The 18310-nt window shown below is 43.5% G+C and overlaps 1 protein-coding gene and 1 long non-coding RNA gene across 8 annotated transcripts in view; one reads left to right on the top strand and one right to left on the bottom strand.

The window, feature by feature from the left end:
* Positions 1-18310, bottom strand: part of LOC116850261 — a 108353-nt gene that overhangs the window by 20388 nt on the left and 69655 nt on the right. For both annotated transcript variants that reach the window (XR_004379293.1, XR_004379292.1), the window contains exon 2: positions 4852-5118. This is a non-coding gene — a long non-coding RNA (uncharacterized LOC116850261). The remainder of the gene's footprint in view (positions 1-4851; positions 5119-18310) is intronic.
* The window catches only part of LOC116850258 (tensin-1-like), a 79688-nt gene that overhangs the window by 15129 nt on the left and 46249 nt on the right, over positions 1-18310 (top strand). Inside the window, exon 1 of one of the 6 annotated variants that reach the window (XM_032828308.1) lies at positions 13784-13981. The exons of the other annotated variants lie outside the window; for them this stretch is intronic. The gene's annotated coding sequence lies outside the window, so the exon portion shown is untranslated. Of the gene's footprint in view, positions 1-13783; positions 13982-18310 lie in introns of those variants that run through there. 6 annotated transcript variants of the gene reach the window in all.

Here is an 18310-nt window from a genome sequence, read left to right as displayed (position 1 = left end):
ATGACCAGAAGCAGCCATCGCGCAAATTGTCTCGCGCACTGAGAGAGAGAAAAAGGATTGATCTATAACTAAAATTATGATCATTTTTCTCCAAACATATTTTTTTTAGTAAAATAGCAGTTAATGTAACAGTTAATGAGCTAACAAATAGTAAATATATAAAATTATTATCACTAATATTATAGTAGAATTTAATATAAAGAAATAGTTTTCTTAACTATAATTTATAGTAATTCTTTCTCCGTGTAATTACTAATTACAAATATCAAATATATCTTTCTTAGTGTGAGTTTTGTCATAGTCGTTCTCCCGGTCAAAAGACGCTTCGCTTTACGGCAAAATGGAAATTTTCAAAGGGACTTTGTAGGCTTTTATATCCCGACAAGTATCAAGTTGCAAAAACGAAATTATTCGATTTATCCCCAAAAAGTGTCGCCGAAGGAAAGGAACAAGACGGCAATATGAATTAACGGAAATTTATTTATCAAAGTCAAAACATTCGCGCGTACAATTTTGCCGCTCTCTTTAGCGCGAACGGATTTCAAGTGTCGGATAGGTTGTCAAAGCCACCTGCTTTAATTGCCAATTACATGAGATGCTTTCACGAGGTGTCAAATAGCGGTCCAAATTTTTCGCGAGATATCCGGCTGGACGACATTGCGCCAATACGTGGCGACCCAGTCGATCAACAGAGACACACCATACAGTGAATAAAGAGAAAAACCCGTTTCGTGCAAGACGATTTTTTGAAAATCACGCACGCATTCCGGAATGTATATTATTCCACCGCGCGTATCATTGCTATGAGTTGAAATAATTCGCAACGTTTCCGCAGATATTTTAACCTCTCCTTCAAGACATTCTACTGGATATCACGTCAAATTTACCAGCCTTGAAAATTTCATAATATGTACATTGCTTTTTTGCATATCATCGTTAATATTACGCGCGTACTTTGCGACGATATGAGATTAGCATCAAATAAATCGATCGCGCTGTAAACATCCAAAATCAAATCGATTCGGGACGAAGCGGAATGTAATTTGATCGGGAAAAATCCAATAAACGCATTCTGTAGTGACATGATGTATTGGCATACCATCGGTTTCTTTTCCTCAGGTTACTGCCTCGCTGAGTTATTAAAGCTATGACAAAGGCAGTCGTGTCAAAGAAACACGATCTTTCAAGGCACGCATCCGAGGGTCTGTAACCCAGCAAACTACCCAGAATCGATTTCACAGTCTCGACAATGGCAAAACTTTCTGGAAACACGTATTAACATCTTCTCGAATGAGGCAAACTAATGGTGCTAATCGTGAAACAAACTGATTGCGCTAATCGTGAGCCATTACAAGTTTCTCCTCCAATCTCTCCATTTATCCCCCTTTCCCTCCGTTGATCTTGCTTACAACAACAAAACGTTTTGCGACACTAAAGGTATACATTATCAACCGAATCGTATGCACGCACTTCCAGAAGATTTGTAAATCTGTGAACGCGTCACCTCTTGCGGAAACGATCCTCAGTTCCGTTCGAGTTAGAATCTCTTCGTTGCTTACGCATGACTTAATCTCTTGTCATCATATATCGACGAGTCGAGGATAAATAATGGGCATACATAAGTACAAATTTGTCACGGTGGCCAATGAAGTAGAAAGCGTCGCTTTCGTTTCGTGGATTACAACGAATGGGGCGGTTTGTCATGAGGAAGGGCGTCCTTCGGTAACCACCCTATAGACACGTCGAAAGGTCCTGCGAACGCACGAGCACGTGCGGGGCATATCGCGTACGTATATCGTATATACGTGTAGGTATCCATATTGATTTCGGGGATGCGTAGCCGCCGACCTCTTGCACTGACTCTCTCTCTCTCTCTCTCTCTCTCTCTTCTCTCTCCCCCTCCCTCTCTCTTTCTCTCCCTCGCCCCCTTTGGCATTTCGTGGCGCTCCTTTATCACGAAGAATCCAAATAAAGAAAGACGACGAAAGGCCTAATCTTTCGCCAACCCCTGGTTACATCGACTACGAGGGACCTCTTAACGCTGTTGTCGCGATTACCACGATCGGTACTGATTTGTAGAGGTGCAGTCACGAGAATGAAGAACGGGGCGAAAGCATGAGCGCGCGTTTAGGTCATTCATGGCTGGAACTTGGCGCTGAAATGAAATTGGCTCGCACTCACCGTGGAACAAAGGACGAAAATCACGTTTAACCGGTTCATCCTCGGATTACCATTCACCGCGAGAACCATTGGGGAATCGCGGAAAGTCGATCTATTCGCACCTACACGTCACGTCTCCCCGCAGTCACGACGTCGCGGTTTCGGTGTTGGATTACCGGACCACCGCCGCAGTCTCCGACGACGGCGACAATGATTGTCACGACGACACGTCGACGCTGCGCGTACATCTAGGTCAAGTGTAATTTACAACGAGCTGATCGTTCTCGTTAAGCCGCCTTCAGGTGCTCTGTGTGACTATCGAAACGTATAATTCCGACAGACTCGAATTACGACGTTGCCGACACGTGAAATTCATCTCTACGTTTATTCGCGATCGCAGAAACGCGATGACCGCCAAATAGATACGTTTCTTCTTGTACTTTGAACACCACGTATGGCTCATTCTTTAAGTTAAGAATTACATGATTTTTGGCCTTACGCGTATACGATTTTATATTTAATTGTAATTAAAGCCATTGAAGTAATTAATGGTGACCTTTAATAAAGAATATACTCTTGAATAGCAAAAATTTAGTAAAAATGTTCTCTGGTATGTAATTGCAATCGAAATAGCAAAAGCCGATAAAAGCCAAAAAATGCACAATGTTTTAAATAAATTTTAAATAAATAAAATTTCTTTATAGATCAAATTTTTGTAGACATGATATCATTTTAATATTTTTATTCATTCCACTAAAACACCCATGCACTGCCTCGTACTGGTCCTTGCTGTTCCGAATGTTTTCTTAATAGTTTTCAAATATACTCATCGCAAATTTGACAAGAACTTATTATCATATAATCAAATCAAAGAAAGAATATATTCTCTTTACAAAAATATTATAACTAAACTTTATCGAAGAAAAAGTCAATGCGATCTGTTGCAGTAAGCAAATTAAATTTTTATTTTAATTTAATAGTCTTGACTGAAATGCTAAACTTACTGGGATCTGGAATGTGTTTTGAATAAGTCTGATGCTTACGATGAATTCTTGATAGATTTGCGGATATGTAAATTTACAAAATAAATTTACAAAATAAATTTACTAAATTTAAAAAATAACTAAAAAATACTAAAAAATAATTTTACAATCACAGAAAAAATGATGTAGATACGGGAAGTTATCTACGAAGAATAAATGACTAGCAAATGCACGATATCGCATATATTATTTAATCAATATGGATGACAGAAACAGAATATCTATCTAAACTATTTATAAAATTTAACACAAGAAAGTAGCCAGATTAAGATCAGTCGCACTTCTTATAAAAGTGACATTGTGGTAGACAAAAAAGACTAACGACGAGAGACAAACGAATATATAATGCTCATACCCACCTAAATTCGCTTGCAGACATTGCTAGAATGCTGCTGCTGTAAAGTCTACGTGTACCACAGACAATTTTCTGGCAGATGCAAAAAGACAGCGATAAATTTTAACTGTGACATTTGGAATTCTACCGGCAAAACATATTATTTTGAATGTACGAAATGCTTGAAACAAGTAACATTTGCTTGAAATGTTACTTGTGTATTTTTCGGCACGCACACATAGGCCGCCGTGCGTGTACTCGCGGCATCCAAGATCGAGCCGAATTATGTATCGGTTCGGACGGGAGCGCTCGATACACAAAATCGTGCCTTCTTCTCGTCGCTGCGGCTCCGTCACCGATCGCTCGCTGAACCCTTCCTCACGGCTGGCCGTTATCAAAAGTACGCGCGCCTCTCTACATACAGCAGCGGGTCTTACGAGATTGCCGAACACGGTTTAAAACGATAGCCTGCCGGTGCACCGGCATTCCCGCGGGTCGTTGAACTCCTTCATGAATGTGTGCGCGCGCGCGTACCGTCCTTCTCCCTCCTCTTTTTCGTTTCTTGGAGCGAGAGACGATACGAGTGCGTAAGCGTGAGCGTGAGCGCGGGCGAGAGCGTGTCGGTGACGTAGATGCAGATGCGACGCGAGAGTGGCTTTTGGTACAAAGAGTTTAACCGTGGACTCCCACCGGCCGGGAGACGCTTATTTAAATGCGCGAAATGTTTATGCGAAAACGCGTTAACCCGGCGGAGTAACGATCCCGCGCAAGTAAATGCAGCCCAAAGAGCGGGCTCTCCCTCGTGCTCGATCCGTTCGTGATTATTTAGAGGGATGAGAAAAGAAAAAAAAAAACGAGGAAAGAGAGAAAGAGAGAGAGCCGTCTGTCACCACGATGGGATAAATCGAGCAGGAACCGCGCGACGCGAAATAACGGCCGTTCCCAGGCTTAGATTACGGAAACATATCGGCAAGAAATTCAGGGATTATCGCGGAGGTGTGTTCGGCACGAGCTCGGCTCGGCACATACGTCAATGCAACACGCCATCGATCGAAAGGCAATACGAAGCGGCTTATCTGTCGCTCTTTTTATTACTCTCCCGGGCTCACTTTTACGAGAGGATCCACCAGCCAGACTACCGATGGAGTCTCTACAGCGCTTACGGGTTTTTTTTCCCTCCTGCACCCCCGTATCCTCCTTCTCCCCCTCTTACTTCTTCTCCACCTCCTTCTTTTCCTTCGTCTCTTTCTCGTTCCCTCTGTATTCTATGTAGCTCTATGATCTCTCCTCTCATATCCCATTCAACCTACATACCTCTTCTTCTTCGCGGCGAGCAAGGTTTTCCTAGATGTAGAAACCAAGAACGAGCCGGGAGACGTTCGATCCGGGTCAAAGTCAAAGAGCCCGACCGTTCCAAATATTTTCACACTCGATGTGATTCCCGGCTATATTCCCGGCAGACGTCGGTTACGCCTTTTGCTCAACGATGTAGAATCGTCCTTCTCGATGGCCACCGCTATCAAGCAAGGCATGCTTGCACGAAGTCGGGATTTTTTCACCGCCGTGCGAAACCTTAGGTTCCTACGCAGAATAGAGAGGCACCTCAAGGAAAATCCGAAAAAAAATATAGCGGAGAATTGTTCTTATAAAATATGAGAGAAAGTAGACGCGCTGCTGTGAAAGTCGTCAAAGAAATTGAACCCGCGACTTCTATCCGTTCGTTTTTTCACGCAGGAAGATATGATTTTACTCCACCTTTCGTTGCTTCACCTCATTTTATTGCCTTTTATCGGATTTCGATAATTAAAATGCTTGCGAGAAGAAACGATCCCGAGCAGGGAAAGACGCGACTTCCGCATGAACCCCGGCCGTCCTAGACTTCCTTTATTAGCTACAATAAAGAATAGCCAGACGATATTGCCTCTCGTCATTGACATTCATAAATTCTCCCGTGGCGTCCCTCTATATTAGGGCCCTAAATTCTCAAGGAGTTACTTCAATTTCGCGCCCACTCCGACAAGGAATATGGGATTTCTGTAAAACTTTTGATTAGCATAACACGCAAGAGAACTTGGCAATTTTCCGGCCAAAGTGTTTGCTCGAAATTATACGTGCGTCTCATTTTACGCGCGTTTCGTCTAAAGAAAAGTTGGCACCGTAAAGTTGACGATCAATCCTGCACTTGCAATAGTCCTGTGATACATTACACGGTATCCCTGTCTCCTTACTTTTGTAGATACGTATACTGAGAAAAGAATGTTTGTTATTTGTAACTATAATGATATGAAAAAATAATTACTATAACATTAATTATAGCCAAGAAAACCACTTTTTTATTATATTCTACTATAATGTCAGAGACAATAACCTTATGTACATACATGTTACTACTCTGCCACTTTACTACAAAAGATATAGTCGGGTCTAATTACTATAATTTTAGTTAGATCGAGCATTTTTTCTCTCAGTATATAAACGTTAAATAAGCCGAAAGTAGAAGAAAAGGCGCAAAAGACGTTGACGTATTACCACTGTAACAATACTTTATATACGAAATATATTCAATCAGACACACGGTTGCCCGTAATGCGTGTGTATGAGTAACACACACACACACGACGTACTCAACGCGAAAAAAGAAAGAAAGAGGAAAATGACCGTTCGCTGCCTTTGTCACTTATTTGCGCGACACTAAGTAATTTATATCTTCCTCATCAACGCTATTATCACGACCGGCGCTTCATAGCCAGCGTGCAATAAACTTTGCGGTGCATTTCCATACGGACAGCGGAGATTCCCGGCCGCCCATGTCCGGCTCGTTGGGAATCCTTTGCCAGCGCAGGTTTATCCGCCTGTTCATTGTGAACGTCAAGCAAGCCGAGCACCACCGGATATTTACAGTCTGCAGTCTACGCGTTGTTCCTACTTTAATATCCTGTCATTGCCCCTGACAAACGCGGAAAGAGAAACGGCAGGCCGAGCAAAGAGACTGCGGTGGACGGCAAGGGCAGAGCTTAGACTATAAGACGACGAGAAGTAAACTGACATTGCAAAATGTGGAACACTTCAAAATGTGGAGCTCGGCAATAGAAAGTTCCAGGATCTTTCGAAACGTTTTCGACCATTGAAATGTTTCTTTCTTGCAAAATATCAATTAAATGTTTTAACGCTACCCTGAGGAAGTCGCGATAATTTGGTCGCTCTTATAATAATACACAATTGTCACAGCACTCGGCGAAATTTGGAAAAACAACATATTATTGGACATGTTTCTCGCGAAAACATTCCGTTTCAGTGAACATTGAGTTCTCTGCGAAACCGATTTGCCAGTAGGAAAACAAAGTTACGCTATATGCGATATATTGTTTAATAATCGATAGATGTAAAAGAATACAAAAAATAAAATATCGCGCTCGCAAATGTGCGATATAATATAACGTTACGCTTGAAGTAGCTCGGTAAAAGGGATTATTGTGGCGAAAGAATACGTGGAAGGAGAGGAGGAATTACGTTTAAATGAATTCGCTGAGTGATACGAGGCGCGATAACGGACATCTATACTAAAATACGCAAAACTCGGTGTGGAAATAGATATCTATAAAAGTGGAAATACAGCCCCTATCGACCGTTGTCGCGGTACGCCATCAATAAGACTGATTGATAATAGCGTAGAGCAAAGACATTTCCAATGAGTAACTCAAACGAAGCTATGGCGCATCGTATCGACTTGCAAACTTGCGAACATTCCGCACTCGTACGAAAGATAGAATATATAGATGCGGGAAAGTAGCCACGTGGGCCTATCGCAAGCAGAAGACCGTCTTCCTTCGGAATGGAGATCAGGACGCGATGTCTGTACTCTCTTCCTTTTCTTTCTTTCTCCCTCTTCTCTTCCTGCTCTCTCTCTCTCTCTCTCTCTCTCTCTCTCTCTCTCTCTCTCTCTCTCTCGCCCGCTGGACACAAGCCCACCCTTTGAAAGTATCTCAAATGATCTCGAATATTACGATGAAACTCTCCCGCCGGTTGGAGCAGTTCCATTCGTGTCCGTTCTGCCACACATACATACACATACACACACACATACACACTTTTCTTCTTGTTTCTCATGCCGAGTAGTCTCCGCGAGAGCAGAAAACTTCTCTCACACGGTGTTACCCGGCACAACTTCAAGGAAAATGGGAAAACGGCGGATGCCGTTCCCAATATCGGAATCGGATCGCGTGTGTATGCAACGATGATAACACATACTCGGGGTAATTCTGCATCGTCCGTAACGAATTTCCCAACGACTGCGCGATCGCCGTCGCTTTCTTATCACGGGAAACTATTACCCTCATTGCACTTGCGTATAACGAGACGGCGATCGAAGGAGGGCGCGAGATCACCGAGACACAAATAGATTTTCGACAAGAAGGAGGGATAATCGAGTGACTCGCGTGTCCCGTGAAAATTTACGTCGCATTCCCCGTAATAATTTGACGAGCGTTGTCCTTCGATCGTTGTGCCGCGTAGCAACGAGGACGATCGACCGTGTGGTAGCGATTCCATCAACATCGTGGCAATTTGTTGCTCGGGATAATCAAAGCGGTGTCATTAAGCCTCGCCACCGCGGGACACAGAGAAAGCGCCTTTTTTCCTCTTTCCTTTAATCCCACACGGAGCAGCGGTTTGAGCTGCACACGGCGGCGATTATTGCAAATTCATCGTGTCCCGCTGTAGACCGATCACCGTCAATAATCTTCTCATCCGCCGCGCCATAATTAAACCAGTTCTTCTTGCCGGCTGATTGGCCGTAGCTACCGGCGGAACATGCCATTAAATATTTACGAAAGCCTAACTATCCCGTCCGCCGTAATAACGCGCGACACCACGCGCCTTTTGACCGGCCATAGCCTTGATCGCGTGACGCGACGTGACGCGACATTCGGCGTCGTAACTGGATCTCTTGTAAGTCAAATCATAGTTTCCGCGACTCCGACTGAAAATAATTGCGCGGAAAATACGAAAATCCACAGCTATATGCGGCATGGCTAATAATACAGCGCGAATCAATACTCGCAGGGATGTAGAATCCGATTCGGTTTTGGAATAGCCTGAAATATCGCCCGAGACGAGAAATTGGCCGCGATGCTCGTTTCGCAGCTTCGAGCATTTCGAGCCAGCGTCGAGAAAGGGGATCAGACCCCGATGCGAAACTTCAGAATTCATCTTTCGCCGTTACTCCGCGAACGCGCTTTTGCCGCGTGGCGAACGAGGACGAACTGATCGAAGGGCGTATCTCTCGTCCCGCTGTGCGGAAGGGGGATGATGTACATACGTCGAGTATGCAGGGGGGTTGGTACGGTCGGCAGCAGGTCGGTCGGTGCCAGGGCAATACTTTGGTAGGAAGACGAACGGGGTGGCAAAAGAGGAGGGGACATTTCTGGAGGAAAGCCGGAAGCTAGACCCGTCACGGATTTTCTTTATGGCGAGCCACGGGGTTTCCGCACATCCATGGATGGAGAACGCCCTGCACGCACGCGAGGGGTCCAACGTCACGGTCGCGCCGCGTTCGCGAGCAAAGGGGTTGTAATATTTAGAGCGCAGACGTTTTTCTTCCTATTTTTTCGTCGATTTCTTTCAGCCAGACGCGATTCGCGTTTGGACTTTTCGTGGAATGTTTCCGGCTTTTAAGCTGGCACGTATTCAAGAAATGAATACACGGCCCCGTGCTCTCGCGCATACACGTTATGAGCGAAGAGAGTGACAGGTAAGACTTTTAAAAACTCTATATCGGAATTAGAAATGTACAAGGGGAGGAGACATATTGCGACGTTAGTTGGAAGTACATGCGAATCGCGCCACTCTGGAACATATTTAGAAACATCATTATTTGTTACGCGCCGCGAGATCCAGCGCAAAAAGGGCGCGGAAAAAGTTTCGTACCTCCGGTGGCCGATGCAATGAAAGAAGGGAAAGGTGGAGATAAAAAGAGAAGGAAAGGGGTCGACAGGTCGTAGTTGTGCTTTCTACCGTTTCCGCGGTTAAAAGGTACTATATCGCGGTTGAACACGCCCACCTAAAGCACCTGCTAAGAGCCTTTCCATTCCAGTTGGCGGTACGACAGCGTGTTGCCGACTTAAAAGGTTTAAAGAGCGCGCTGGTGTAATATATATATCGCACGATGAATGGTGATAACAGACCGGTCCATTGTCCTTGAAACGGAAAGGGTATTTCCCGCGTGGTTCAGGGTCCTTCGTAATTTCGAGTGTATGACTTGACTCGCGGATTTCGCGATTTCCTTCTTATGTGAAACGTCGCCGAATCGCTCGCTTATTTCTCGTCCAATCGAACGGTTTACGAATACAACGCGATGAGAGGTGGATGTAAAAACGAAAAAGAGGCTTTCCTTTCCCAAGGGATTAAAATTCAAGATTGCGAAAATAATTTGGTCGGATTAGCCAAATATTTTATGAAAAATGAACAAACCAGATTTCCGCATCAAGCTACAAAAATTCTATTCAAGTCAACAAGATTCCGGTTAACTTTGTTTGGTTTGACTTGAACAGAATTCTGGTAACTTTTCTCTCAACCAGAATTCTTATTCACTTATATTTCACCAAATACTTGGTTAATCCAAGCAATTTGTTTTCCGTGCGCTCATGTGTAACTCTTGCTCTTTCCTCCTTTTCAAAAACTAAAACTGATTTATTAAATTAAAGAATAGTTTTGCCTTTTGCGAACTAACCGACATAATCCGACTCATTGTAGGCTTGCAATGAGAGAAAAAAATGGTTGTTGTAACAGCGAACTCTAAAATATATTATAATTATAATATATTATAATTATTTTTAAACAACTATTATGTTTTTTGTACCAAATATATTTCTTGCAGAAAAATGGCAACAGTAACATGTATAAAAGATTATTATCATTATAGAATTTAATTAAAAAAAATGATATTCTTCAGCAGAATTTATAGCAAATGTTTTTCTGCGTAATTATAGTTACAAATACCAAACATTCTTTTCTCAGTGCGCTTCGCATTGCGAACTTTGTATTGTATACGGTCAACTCTGGCGAACACGTTCTCTCCATATGTTCCTTTCAATTCAGCCCGCCGTCTTATCAGACTTCAGTCTGCGCGGAGTACAGTTACTCGCGCACCGAATGGCCGGGCGATTCATTCCTTCGATGATCAGATATTCATAAAGTTCGAGCAGAGACGACTAGTTCACTGCGACGCCTACGACCGTGGTGAGGGGCGAGTTTACGCCAAATTTCATAAACGGCAACGGTCAACGAGAGATTCAATGAATGACCATTCATCTTTGTAAGGTCACAGAATCGCCGAGTCATAGCTGAGATCTACGATGATAACTGCTTTCATCGAGTTAATTTTTTCAAAACACATATGTTTACGCGAATATCGATCGCTCTGAGGAAAGAAAAATTAACACAATTTGAAACAAAAATTAAGACAATTTAAATTTCGTTGATTCTGTTTTGATAACGTTAGAATTAACTTTTTGCAACGCACATTTTCTGCTGCATTAAATACGATAACAAGTTTCTATCTTTTTAGAGATAAAATTGCCAAAGAAAATGGCGCATCGAAATATCGCCTAAAGACGGTCGCTGAATTAACAACTCGATGAAATAGATCTTATCGTGGAGATAGAAACCGTTTACACCGGAACGATTAGGACGATCGTCGACACACCGGACAAGGTTTTATTTCGGCAGCGGGCCAATAGAGACGGCAGATAAAGAGCTGGTCAATATCATACCGACCTCATTGACGTCGTCGTAAAGCTCGCGTGGGCATCGACTAACGATCGTTTTCGTGGATCTTATTTCCGCCGGTAGAACAAGAGGGAACAACGTGTCTTTTATCTCTCCTACATTCCCCGGAGTTTCTCGTACTAACCAATCTTTCTCTACCATTACCGATTCTTCCGGTCGTTCACAGACTTGAGCCTCGGCTCCCCAATGGGATATTCTGCAACCCCACATTTCACTTTTTTCTTACGTCTTACGATTGTCGCTTCTACCGTGGGCAACAATGAGCGATCCTAATCTCAGGGAAAATTAGTTCTGACAATTGTCGAAGAGATACGCGAGGATTCCATTGTTCGCAGTAGCATTGAGTGGTACAAGTCGCAAATCTGTCGGAAAATTCTTCGGTTGACTCGTTAGGAGGTAATTTTGTTTATTTACTTTACGCAGAGTTAAAATGTAACTATAAGGAGAAAACAGTATGATCATAATATGGTAACAGTATGGTTGGCTCACATATAAATCTGATTGTATCAACCAGATTCGATAGTGGGACAATTAATTGTATGGTTGTTGCAACCAGAGAGCAATTATTGAGTTACTGGCGTTGTAACATTGACGATATTTGGTTGCTCCAACCGAAGTGTATCCATGGCAAATATCACCCCAATCGATTTCTGTTTGCTACAACAACCAGATTAGACGCAGCTACATTGATGTGGTTGATGTAGCAAAATAACTGAGTCGTATCAATCATACACATTACCATCACACAAAGATAACTAGTGTGATACAACTATACTGCAGACAACTGAATAATTTTGGTTATGTATGCAACGTATTTTTGTTTTTCGAGTAATATTTAATAATATGCAAGTTATCATTGATCAGTACAGTAGCTTCCAGTGCAAGCAGTTACAAAAATGCAAACGATACAGAAACAAAATTTCGAAATCTCTCAAATTTTCACCACGAATCGCGTCATTCCCTCACGTTGTCTCCGCGAATCGTCTTGACAGTGCAGCGATATCATTATTCTGATTATACATTGACATTGTTTGCACTCGAATTAGAAATAATCGATTCAACATGAACTCCACATTCGCATCTGAATAATCGTTCGCGCAGAGCAACGTCGACTAACCGATTCGCATCCTCGACGCTCGTACGCTCGCACGAGCGCGCGCGCCCACGAACCCTCCTAACAATTCTAAAACCAGACGAAGCAGTCGAGTCGGTGCTGAGGCACGTTCCCGCACCTGCTAAATGATGCAAATACTAATAATGGCGCAGAGTGAAACGTTGGATAATTGAAATGTAAACATCACGCCGCCATCCACCCCTGTCCGGGACGAGCGCCGGATGAGTTTGCGGGCTCAGCCTGTTACGAAGGTCGGAACCAAAAGACTGAGAAGGAGATAACAGAGAGATTGTCGGGGACCAAGACTCGGCGAGCACGCTGATGTAACACGCGCGCACACGCGTTTCCGCCTTTGCCACGCGAGACGTACGTTTTGACGCGCCGAGACTGACGGGCCGCAACGATTAATCTCTGGGACGTGCGCGGCCTGGCACAAGCATTCGCGTTATTGTTTCATTCACGTTATTACGTGGACTGTATATTCACCAGATTGATAAGGTTGAAGGCACAAAACGTTCCCCGGGAATGGCAGAGAGGAAGAAAGAGTGAGTTAACTGAACGTATGACGTCGTTCCCGATGAAATTCGTAGCAAATTTCCCCTCGACTATCTCGCCGAATGTGCTCACCGTTTACTGCGATTTTTTGAAGCACAACGCGGAGAGATGGGAAAGAAACGAAATAACGCATAACGCTACGCGAGATCCCATCAGCGTTTCAGCTTCGAGCCTAGTCTTTAGCCGCTCCCAAAGGTGTAATCGTGCAAAATAGACATAACGAAAATCTCTCAACGGTGGTAAGCTCCCGAAATAGCCGGGATATTCGTACGTGCGGCCGTAAATGTAATGAGAGGGTATAGTTATCGGCCACCGGACAGTTATTGGCCACTTGGGTTTACGAACTCCTAATTAGGGTAATGACTGTGTTTATGCCGTTTCCAGGCGATCGGGCGGGAGAGGAACTGGTTACTGTTCGCTGTCTGATTTGCGACGAGACGACCTGATATCGCGATATGGTAATTAACGGTCTTTCGCGGAAGTCACCCCCGAGGTCTGAGCTCGCAAACCTTTTCTCTCGTTTTCACGTTGCATCTTTCTTTGCTAACGCTCTCGAGATTCATTTTGTATAAACTCGATTTTTTAATTCGATATCAATAATGGGGAGAACGAGACGCCGTTAATTATACGGCTACCAGCGAGGAACAAAGCGAGCGCAACGGGACGACACAGCAGAGAGAGATTGATTCGAAGCCGACGAAGTCGTGCATCGCGCATGATCCTCTACGCCCTCTACGCTCGTGGGGCTTTCCACGGGGTGGTTGGCATCCACGTGGCGCAACACGGTGCTGTCAGTCGCGTCCAACGAGCCAAACGCGTATCACGTCCCAGAGCGGACTGATTTGACGCGTTTCGCGATCGCTCTGTCTCGATAAGAGCGAGCTATATAGCCGCTTCTCGTCGGTGCTGTTCACCCGTTACCAATCGGCTCCTCGTCCGTTAACGGTAGTGTCGGAATACCAGCGAAAGAAAAAAAGAAACTGGGAAGAGGTATGAGACCTTTTGATTGTTATACCATTAGTCGTACATATTTCATGAACTCTATCGTTCTCCGGATCTCTCTTGGTACGAACGAAGAAGATGAAAAATTGTAAAGAGCCGAAGCGCAATCGTCGCCTTGAATCACAATACTGATCATTAATCTTCGATTTAGGTCTTCTTAGGATATCTTCCTCGACATATCATGCGGCGATGACCGCACGGTTTGCGGGAAAACTGCACCGCGAGCGCGTATTTCAATGCGACCCAGATTAAATAAAACGAAGCAAAAACTTGCAATTATACTTTCGTAACTCTCCGCGCTGTATTTATTCGCCCCGGTGGCGTCACAGTGGCTTTCATCAGCTTTACTTTTATCACACCCAAGTGCCATAATAATGCCTTCACAACCCTCATAATATTTTCTGCCGACTAAATTTGCACGTTAAAGCAAAAGTTCCTCCCTCGCGCGCATAAGCGAGGGGGGGAGGAAGGAAGGGCACCGCGTCTCCCCTGCAGCATAATTAAAAAGTCCGGGCGTAATACGTAAAGCCGGTGTTCGGACAAATAGCGGCATGTTTGTCATTAGAACGTCATGCATTTGAGAGAGGCGAGTATGTCGTACGTGAGAACCGACAACGAAACTAATCAATCGGCATCCACAAGCGGTGCTCGAAAATATATATAAAAAAACATGCGCTGCGGTAAAAGCGGATGTGAGAGAGAGAAAGTATTTTGCGAGTTCCGCTCACACGAGTTATAAATTACTGACATACCCTCGGCCGCCAATAACTTTTTTTCACCATTAATCCCTCTGTGTCGCATTAATGAGAAGCGCTTTGCGCGCTTCTGTCCGGGAATTAATTAATTTGAGTAACCCGGTTAAAAATGAAAGACACCCGGCGCGAATACACGAGTGCGCGATCATTTCACGATTCGTTAGAATGACGACGGTTCATGTCGCACCGCTCCCGACAAAGCGAGCACGAAACGAGGTAACCGGTGAAAATTAATTTACCTCCTGCAAATATTCCATTGATGTAAGTTATTCTCGGTCGCGTGCATTGGCGCAAACGAGACCGGGGGATCGTCGAACGCACAATAAGCCGGGACATTCATATTAATCAATTACATTCTGACTTTTCGACAAATGTGCGCGCGGTGTCTGTCGCGGGAATATGGTACATATAAGTGTGTATGTGTGGAGCGTGTGTTATGCGAAAATGTGTTAACTCACTGCAAAATGGGTTACGCAATAGAGTGAGTTTGAGTAAATTGAGTTTATAACGTTATTAACAAACTGTCGAAAGTCAATACGCGAATATCTTGTCAACTGCGAAATTTCATCACGCCGCTGCCGCTACGGCTATCTCTCTGGCGCGTTGCCCCGTGGAAATTTTCGGAATAATTCATTTTTGCACAGCACGGTATAATATATTGACACACGGCCATACCGTCGTGCATAATGAAGCATTAATTGATCGACTTTCTTTGTGACGAAATAATTCCCGTAATTATTTTCCGCGAGCGCGCAAAAGCAGCGGGATAATTTCCGCTGATGAAATTTGTGCGATATTGGCATTACGCCCTGGAATACTTTGTTACTTGAAGAGACCTCGCGCTGATGTTCGGCCGTAACACGTACAAGGATCTCACGTGTCGTACCACGTTACATCAATTTAATTTTACCAATACGGGGCGAATCGCGTAGCCAACGACCTGGTTGTATTAATATATTACTAAAGAGCTTTTTCTATAATTAACAAAATTGACGATCAAACATCGAATCGTCTGGCCAGCGCACACGCGAACATTTCAGTGAAGTTTCACTTCCCTCCATTACATCAAAATAAAAAAAATAAAGAGAAATGAAACCTTTTCGTTTCATTAAAATAATTAAATAGCTATTCGTGTGTGTGTGTGTGTGTGTGTGTGTGTGTGTGTGTGTGTGTGTGTGTGTGTGTGCGTGCGCGCGCGCGCGCGTGAGATTACAAACGAAATTTTAATTCCGCATGCATGTGCAGCGCGTGATGTTCTAAAGTCTCTTTACGTCGTATCGCTTAAAACGACATTTACGTGCACTTTCCAAATGAGCGGATATACGTGCAGCATTAAGAGAGTTAAGAGAGTTAGTATTATAGTCGATAGGGTTTGTAAGGGATCTTCACCTTTAAAGGCACTTCCCTTATCATGCCGTGGAATATTGTTTGGTCGTAAATCTTTCGCGCAGCTACGCGCTCGTTCAATTAATCCGCAAAACGAGCATCGTCAACAGGAGTTTATACGTGAGTTAAACGCTACACGGAGGATAACGCGTAGTCTAGCCGAAGTCTCAGGAACTGATCTTGGTAGGAATCTCGGTGCGCCGTTCGATCGATAATAAATACGGATTTGTCCATCGGAGAGTCCTTCGCTGTCTTTCGTGTTTTCACGCGAATAATCTCACTGATTCAAAGTGAACCGTTTCGTTGACGCTGAGTTGATTAATTTGAACGGTTTCGTCGCGTGCGAGGATGAAATGAAGATATGAAATGTAAGCTGCGACATACACACACACACGCGCGCGCGCGCGCGCGTACACAAGAGGCCATTACGCGACAGTAGGAAACTGTTGGAAAGTGTTTCACACAAAATTTGCGAGTGTCGCCGCCAATTTTCCACCGTCTTTTTCGAGGATTGCAATATTTTTTTTCGGACGCGCGATCCTTTGTGCACTTGCCCTTCCATTCGAGCGGCTTGCACTGATTGGTTTCGTAACCATCGGCCTGTGAAACAAATATATCGCATCATAGTTAAAAAAAAGAAAAACATGAGCGACAAGACCGCTCTGTCGAAACGACAAACAACGCGCTTCGGGTCCGCTGGAAGCTATTGTTTGACAAGATCAATTACTATGACCGCGGCCGACCACGTCACGACCACGAAACAAATTGCCGCAATCCTCGAAAGGTCTACTCGACCGTTTTAGAGGTCTAAAGCAGCAAGAGGCAATTGTTAAAAATTACTTATATACGAAAAAAATTTTGCTTGTCAACCAAATATCTAATGAAATATGAACAAACCAAAATTCTGGTAACTCTAAGTGGAATTTTGTTTCGTTCATATTTCACCAAATATTTGGTTAATTCAACCTATTCGTTTTCTGCATGTAGATTTCGCGAATGTCATCGGATAATATTTTGAAAGAACTAGTTGAAATTATCCGATGTTGCTCAGGTCATCATTAAGTGTCAAGGGGATGAAATCGGGGGAAAGAAATGAGGTGCCAAAAGTGTTTCATGTAGTTTATAGTTCCGCAAGGTCCTAAAAAATAACTATAGAAAATTTGATCTAGTTTGATGAATGAATTTATGGTTTAGGAATGTAAGAAGCAAATATTCTATTATATACATATATATATATATATATATATATATATTACACTAACATGACTTATTGTTCGAATTTTATAGATAAAATTTATTTATAATTGAAAAGACGGCGTAATAGTCGCTTGCGCGATTTTTCAACACGATTCTGTTTTGGCGTTTATTTGCGCTATAACTCTGTAATAACATTCTTTATTGATATAGTATTTTTAATATGTTTACGAAACCGGGCGTAAAAGAGCTGTGAAAGAAGAAGAAGTGGGAGCGAACTAAGCAACGCCGCTTCTGGTTTTGATAGGTCGTCTGTACGTGACGTTTCGATAAACAGTCGCAGAGCTTATACAGGCTCGCAGTATGCGCTGTTCCAACGCGCGTGGATCACGACGAAACGAAAGCCGTCGTTTTGCGTCACGATTTGAACGCGATCGCTGCAGAAAGAGAGAGAGAGAGAGAGAGAGAGAGAGAGAGAGAGAAAGAGAGAGAAGAAAAAGAAGAAGAAAAGAGAGAGGAGAGGATTTCATTATGTTTTGCGTCGGATTTAGAACAGAAACGGTTTCATATTAATTCAACGCCCCCTACGCATTTGCCGATCAAAGCTGAATAAATATATACGTCATATCCAGGACGGTCTCCCATGGTGTACACCATCCTAATTTTAACTCCAGCACGTCCGAACTTCGATCTGCGGTTGTGTACGTATAACAGGCCGAGTGAAAAAGCAAAAAGTGGCAAGGTGAATAATTTTTCCGCGTGCATTTTATGACTCTATTTTCCCCTTTTTATATTTTATAATGAGTTTTTCGAGTGCACAAGTTATGAACGATAAATGCGCCGCGGCGAGCGTAAACATGCGCATGCTAATTACTATCGAGTTCCAATCGACGTTTCCATCGGACGAGTGGGACGACGGCGGCAGTTTCATCGGGGACGCGGCGTTGATGAAAACGGCACGCTGATTGACGTGGCGCATTAA

The sequence above is a fragment of the Odontomachus brunneus genome, unplaced genomic scaffold (genome assembly GCF_010583005.1).
Source record: "Odontomachus brunneus isolate Ranch 3 - 2012 unplaced genomic scaffold, Obru_v1 Obru_scaffold_140, whole genome shotgun sequence".
NCBI lineage: Eukaryota > Metazoa > Arthropoda > Insecta > Hymenoptera > Formicidae > Odontomachus > Odontomachus brunneus.
The sequence above is the reverse complement of the archived record's forward strand: the minus strand, read 5'-3'. Positions and strand labels throughout refer to the sequence as shown.